Raw genomic sequence first — 6,000 nt, 5'->3', positions numbered from 1 at the left:
TTTCTCTACTAGATCTAGCATCTACAAGTGCCTTCATCTCTATCCCCAGTACTCAGCCCACCACCTGGTACTGAGTGCACAGTGATTGCTCATTAATGGTGTGGCTTGTGGCATAATGATCCCTAATCTTTGTTAGATGTACAAGTGGATCAACTTTTTGGTTTTCTGTACTTAACCATTTCTGTCTCCAAGAGTGCAATGTCAAAAACAGAATTAAAAATCTTAGGCTGGGCATAATGGCTCATGCCTAATCCCAGCACTTTGGGATACCGAGGCAGGAGGATTGTTTGAGCCCGGGGGTTCATGACCAGCCTGGGACAACACAGCAAGACCTCATCTCTACAAAAAGTAGAAAAAAATTAGCCAGGCATGGTGGCGCATGCCTGTAGTCCCAGCTACTCAGGAGGCTGAGGTGGGAGGAGCACTGGAACCCAGGAAGTCAAGGCTGCAGTGAGCCATGAGTGTGCCAGTGCACTCCAGCCTGGGCAACAGAGAAAGACCCTGTTTCCAAACAAAAGAAAAATCTTAGAGCATTTTTTGATTTGTTTAGAAATTGGTGAGAAAATAGGGATTATCTTGAAATGCAATAATTAGGAATCTTTCAAGTATATCAGAACCTATGTGGGCTTAACCTGACAGTTGAAACCTGGGTTTCAAGAGAGCCTGGCATGAGGGTTGATGGGGTGGGGGTAGAGAAAGTGGGCAGAGTATTAGCTTGGGCTTGCATTTCTGTGATTTAAGATCCTACTCTAGGTGAAAAAATTTAGATCACTTTGTACATGCTATACATATAGAGTAGCTATCTGGGGGACAAAGTAAGGAATCTTGCTTGATATCTGAATTTAGTATCACAATCTCTAACCTTTTTCAGAGGTCACTACAATGAGTCACAGATGCCAAGCTCTAAAATCACTCTTTTAAGCATGATTTGGGCCAGGCACAGTGGCTCACGCCTATAATCTCAGCAGTTTGGGAGGTTGAGGCAGGAGGATCGCTTGAGCCCAGGTGTTTGAGACCAGCCCTGGCAACATGGCAAGACCCCATCTCAAAAAAGCCTGGTGGTTACGGTCATGAATGCTGGCTCTTCCTTCAACTAGCCCTGCTATCTTGGACACATCACTAATCTGTGAACTTCAGTTTCTGCATCCATAAAAAGGAGAAAATAATGGTCATATCTACCCTAAAGAGTTACTGTAAGGTTTCAGTGAACTACTATGTTCCAGGGACTTGGCATAGTACCTGGCACATAGTAACCTCTTAATAGGTAGGAAACAGGCCAGGCGCAGTGGCTCACACCTGTAATCCCAGGACTTTGGGAGGCCAAGGCTGAGGTGGGCAGATCACCTGAGCTCAAGAGTTCAAGACCAGCCTGGCCAACACGGTGAAACCTTGTATCTACTAAAAATAAAAAAAATAAAAAAAATTAGCTGGGTGTGGTGGCGCGTGCCTGTAGTCCCAGCTACTCGGGGAGGCTGAGACAGGAGAATTGCCTGAACCCAGGAGTTTGAGACCAGCCTGGACAACATGGTCTCAAACTCTTGGGCTCTCCTCCTGAGCAGGGGTTGCAGTGAGCCAAGATCACGCCACTGCACTCCAGCCTGGGCAACATGACAGAGGCTGACTCTATCTCAAAAAAAAAAAAAAAAAAAAAAGGTAGGAAACATTATTGTGTTATGATATATTCATTTATTTTTCAATGCATCCAAATTCCTCACATTTCAAAAAGAAGGGATCCTTCTAAGTGTTCATGCTGGATCTTACTGGCTTCTAGTTTGAGATCTGGTAATGCATTAATTAATTTAACACTTATGTGGAACTTGGTAGGGAAAGAAGGTTGGTGGGGACTCTGAGAGGCACACTGCCAGCTTCCAAGGACCTTTGCAAGGGGCAGCTCCAGGGCCCCTACCCTTTCTCTCTCTGTCTCCCTGAGGCAGGGGGCTGAAGATGTGGCCAAGGAGAGCTTCAGGCTGTGTCTCCATTGGTAACTGCCTTTGTTGCACATTTCCAGATAACCACAACTGGAAACGTCTCCTGTTGGGACATGAATTCTTTTTCCTTTGGGAAGGGCAATAGAAGCAAGTGGTGATCCCAGGCAGTAATGCCTGCAGCCCAGAGACTGCATTCTCATGAGGCTGATCAATCCTTGTGCAGAGTTGTCCCTGGCAACACAACATCCATCAGAAATCACAGCACAAACAGGGTTATTGGGTGGAGGCCATTCCAAGAGCCCTAGATCTGTGTGGGAGGCAGCTGACCTGCAAGATCTAGTGGGCGAGGGCTGACCTCCAAGTCTGAGGACAATGACTTCTGGGTCAGGCAGGTGTCTAGACCTGCAAGATCTAGGTGTGACGGGACTGACCTCCAAGTCTGAGGGCAGTGACTTCTGGGTCAGACAGGTGTCTGGGATACTAGGAAGGGGAGAGGAATGTTGCCAGGAGGGTAGGCAGGGCTTGCTGGCATTGGAATGAGGCACCAGAGTAGCAGGGCATTCTTCTGGGATTATGACTGGGCCTGGTGATGAGCAGGAGTGTGTCTGCCATTAAGATATTTATGCACTGTCTCACGGGTCAGAGAACTAGCCTGGCTTCCCCCTGCTTGAGGCATCAAATCTTCTTCCTGCTTGAGGATTTCAAACTTTCAGCTGTTGTTTCATCTGGGTCCAGTGCCCTTCTACACTCAGTTCTTGGCATGACTTATTCTGTTGAGTGTCTTAGTAGGTGACCTCCTCCCTTACTAGCATGTCTCCCAACCATCTTACTAATTCTGAGGATGAAAGGAGATTGGCTTTCATTTTGCCAGTTGAATTTGAATTTCATGACTATGATAGACTCAAAATATGCACCTGAGTGTGGTCCTTGCACCACTTGCATTAGAATCACCTGGAGGGAGGGGTGTCGAAGGCCATCCCAGACTTACTGAACTACAGGTTCTGGGGTGGGACTTAGAGATCTTCATGTTAAAACCCTCCAGGATGATCTGACGTTGAAGATCTGACGTTTGGGACCCACTAATGCAGGAGACACACTGACACATCTGTTTGTTGCCTTGGTCCTTTCTTGTGGTGGGTGGGAAGTGCGGAGAGGCAAGGAATACAGAGGAAGGGGGAACTCTCCCTGTGTGCCAGTGCTTCTGCCAGCCAACCCAGGTTCACAGAAGATAAAGGCACAATGGGCATTGCCATCCCAGGAAGCTCATTCTAAGTGAGAATTTACCTCTAGAAGTCACTTTACCTCTCTGAGCCTCAGATATTGCCTCTCTAAAAATGAGTAGTTAATACTAGATAAGTTCTAAACTCTAAGAACTCGTGGCCAGGCGCGGTGGCTCACGCCTGTAATCCCAGTACTTTGGGAGGCTGGGGCCGGCGGATCACGAGGTCAAGAGACCGAGACCATCCTGGACCGAGACCATCCTGGCCAACATGGTGAAACCCCGTCTCTACTAAAAATACAAAAATTAGCTGGACGTGGTGGCGCGCGCCTGTAATCCCAGCTACTCGGGAGGCTGAGGCAGGAGAATCGCTTTAACCTGGGAGGCGGAGGTTGCAGTGAGCCCAGATGACGGCACTGCACTCCAGCCTGGCTACAGAGCTAGACTCCGTCTCAAACAAAAAAACTAGTAACAGAGTTAGTTCAGGATAGGATGTGGTAGTGCGGTAGTCAGGTGGGGGAAGTACGTTATGGGGGAAACTGGGAATTTGCCTTTTTAAATCAATGTCTGCAGTTGGATGGGGATAGATATGTCTGATGGCCCTCTAAAATGCAAATCGAGTGAATTTGCCCGGGGGGATACCCCTGGTTCTCCGCGCCTCAGTCACCCCACCTCAAACCCCAGCCTTCGTCTCAAGGGCACTTGTTGCTGCTAGACTGCAGGAAGAGGAAATTAAGAAGTGCAAAGAGCTGAGGACAAAGTGCAGCCCCGTTGGGAGAGTGAAGCTCTTGTCCCTCTCACCTGGGGCTCTTCCAGGTAACCCTCCCCACCACTCCTCTCCCTAGCTCCAAGGGCGGTGGCCCCTTTAACAGACCTGACAAATCGCTCGCCCATTTCCGTGGCCTCACCTCGGAGCGCGGTAGAACTGGATTGGTTGGGCCTGGCGTGCCGTTTGCTCCGCCCCCGCGCCCTCTGGTTGGCGGCGGCGGCCGCGGGCGCGGGGCGGGTCCGCCGGCGGGGCGGGGCGGCGTGTGCCCGGGGGCGGGCGGGCGGTCGGCAGGGCTGCAGGACCGCGGCCGGTGCCCCAGCCGAAGCCGGAGTCGCGGAGGCCGGGAGCGCGGGCGCCGGCATAGTACAATGAGGCAGCCAGCGGATCTTGGGTGAGTAGTCTCGGGGCCAGGCGGGGGCAGTGGAGGGAGCCCAGCGGATAAGGCCCGGGCTGGGCGCGGATCGACCCCGCGGGCTTCAGAGTACCGGTCGGGTCCGGCGGCCCTTGGCGTGGCGGGGCTCGGCCCCCCACCCCGCTGTCACGGTTTGGGTATTGACGGGGACGCCCACCCGCGACGCCCCCGGGCGATCCCTTCCTTCGGGGCCCCGCCGGATGGCTCGGGCTCGACTCCGGCGGGAGGAGCTGCCGGCCCCGTCCCCTAGCCTGCGGTCCCCGGCCCCGGGCAGGGAGGCACCGTCACGCGCAAACTAGAGGAAAACGGCTTGCAATTTTATGAATGGGGCCTCGGGTTCCTGCCGTCCTCCTCACCGGCGACGCGAAATGCTTGGAAGTCGAGAACCGCAGTTACTTTTACTCGAATCTGTCAGAGGTTGTCTGCGCCCCGGTGGTTTTTCTCCAACTCCTGGAGAACGCGGGTGGCGGTGGGGTGGTTTGTGTGCTTTAGCAGGGAGGCGGCGGCGTGCCGAAATCCGGGGGATCGGAAGGTTAACAAGTGACATTGGGCTGAGGCCTAGCGCCAGGTGCCCTGCGGGGGGGCGATGTGGCCGTGGACGCCGTCGCTGCTGGCTGCTGAGCACGGAAACCATACGGTGGGACCGGGGAAGGCGGGGAACGGCTGGCCACATTGCACCACACGCTGCCTAGAGCGTACGGCTGCCATGGGAGTTGGTGCAGGGGAGTCTTCCCCTTTTGAAAACGATTTTTGGAAAACTTAGCCCCTCAGTGGGTTGATAGTTACTTAAACCATCGGTTGTTATGGTTACAGGGCGTCAAATGTAAGGGCAAAGTCTGTTTCCACCCTCGCTCTTTCTCCAGAGCTATGAAGTACTTTGTCACTGTATTTTACAGACACTGCCCAGGGAGGACATCCTTTTTTAGAGTTGAGGGAAAATTGTGGGCTCTTTGAGGGCAGGGCTCGTGCCACATTCACGTTTGAAGTGCCAGCGTCTTCACACCATCACCGCTCTGCACATGCATTAAAAGGAATGAGCCTTTTACATGTTTTGAGGATTCTCAGAGGATTCAGAGGAGTCATTTCAGGAGCCAGGTGTAAGCTGGAGGGGAAACAACGAGTGACTTTTATATGGAAAACAATAAGGAAAAATGGAGGGCAGGTTATCCTTGAACTCTGGAGTATGGGGAGTTTGAGGAGTCTAGGTTTGTGAGTTTTAGAGCTGGGTCACACGGAGACGCTTGTCTCATGTTGGAAGAATGAAACTGCCATTTCTGTTAGCTCTTACCCAGCCCATAAACAATATTCTTTCGTATTCTCCCCAAAAATGGTAGTTGGTCTAAAGTTATGGAAAACAAGCCTCCTGAGGTGATGCGGATAGAGTGGGATTTTGCCATATCATTTCTTTCTTTTTTTTCTGGGCCCCTTGGGAGTGTGAAGGCTTGGAGGGAGAGGATGTGGAGGGCTCTGGGTGAACCGAACTTGCTTGCATGTTTATCTCCAGTAAAAGGCACTGTGCCCGAGAGGAAGGAGATTAACAAATTGATTCAGATCAGAAGATGGTGGTAATTGAGTCTACTGATAAGCAACCCAGGGGCTGGGACAGACGAGGAGGGAGGAAAAATTCAGGAATTTGGTTTGGGTTGATTGTTGGAGGTTTGAAGAGCAAGTT

General features: G+C 51.6%; 1 protein-coding gene across 2 annotated transcripts in view; it reads left to right on the top strand.

Annotated features, from left to right (window-relative positions):
- The first annotated feature begins 4,167 nt into the window (after positions 1–4,167).
- The window catches only part of TEX2 (testis expressed 2), a 117,787-nt gene continuing 115,954 nt past the window's right edge, over positions 4,168–6,000 (top strand). For both annotated transcript variants that reach the window (XM_054537257.2, XM_024234934.3), the window contains exon 1: positions 4,168–4,307. The gene's annotated coding sequence lies outside the window, so the exon portion shown is untranslated. The remainder of the gene's footprint in view (positions 4,308–6,000) is intronic.

Source organism: Pongo abelii, chromosome 19, assembly GCF_028885655.2.
Source record: "Pongo abelii isolate AG06213 chromosome 19, NHGRI_mPonAbe1-v2.0_pri, whole genome shotgun sequence".
NCBI classification, from domain to species: Eukaryota; Metazoa; Chordata; class Mammalia; order Primates; family Hominidae; genus Pongo; species Pongo abelii.
The sequence above is the reverse complement of the archived record's forward strand: the minus strand, read 5'-3'. Positions and strand labels throughout refer to the sequence as shown.